Genomic DNA, 825 nt, shown 5'->3' on the forward strand with positions numbered 1-825 from the left:
AGTTTGTTAATATACAGAAAACACCAAATGCACACAATTTGTGCAAGACACAGAGTGCCATCGTGTTGTTTTGTGCCAGAAATGGCTGCTTAATTGGCCATGCGACAACTCCTGAGACCTTCTTACCGGGTCAAATAAAATCTGGCTCTACTGTGCACATAGCTGGGACAGAAACATTCCACTAGGAGGCACTTTGAGACTTTGAGACAGTAAAAGCATGAAAAGCTTTTGTATATCACATTAGTTCACAACAGTAGATTTTTACAGATCACTCAATAAATTCAATCATTTCCGACCATGAACTGCAAGTTTTTTTAAACTTCTATTTTGAACTATCTATTTGGCCCAATGAGAACCCGTTCCCAGAAATGGTCAAAGTGTCGCCCACGACACTCCTGGGATGGAATATAAATCCCTGCCTGAAAGCCGGTGTAAAGACATTCAGGCTTTTAGAAACTGATGCAAGATGTAAGTCGGTCCAAACGTGTTTCCTTTTTTGTATATATATTTACACCCTGTATATATACTGTAAATATATAAATATGTACTGTAGGTGTTAAGAGAAATCTTAAGAGCGTGCGGGGAATGCTGACTAAAAAAGATTTAACATCATGTCTGTCGTTCTCATAAGTGTCTATCCTCGTTGCCATTTGATGAAAGTGAAAATAAAATCAATGCCACATCTGCTTTTTTACAATTTTTTTTACCCTGTGTAGCATCAATTTGTAGAATCTCATAGTGATCTCTGTCATGCTTTTTGGTGGATAGAACTTCTTTAAGGTATATTTGAAAGTTGTCTGACCTTTTTGCACTTTTAGAGACTTA

The 825-nt window shown here is 37.2% G+C and overlaps 1 long non-coding RNA gene across 1 annotated transcript in view; it reads right to left on the reverse strand.

Moving 5' to 3' along the window:
* Window positions 1-135, reverse strand: part of LOC133504272 (uncharacterized) — a 2,596-nt gene extending 2,461 nt beyond the window's left edge. Inside the window, exon 1 of the long non-coding RNA XR_009795924.1 lies at window positions 1-135. This exon is cut by the window's left edge and continues 91 nt beyond it. This is a non-coding gene — a long non-coding RNA (uncharacterized LOC133504272).
* Window positions 136-825: the final 690 nt, after the last annotated feature.

The sequence above is a fragment of the Syngnathoides biaculeatus genome, chromosome 1, assembly GCF_019802595.1.
Source record: "Syngnathoides biaculeatus isolate LvHL_M chromosome 1, ASM1980259v1, whole genome shotgun sequence".
NCBI lineage: Eukaryota > Metazoa > Chordata > Actinopteri > Syngnathiformes > Syngnathidae > Syngnathoides > Syngnathoides biaculeatus.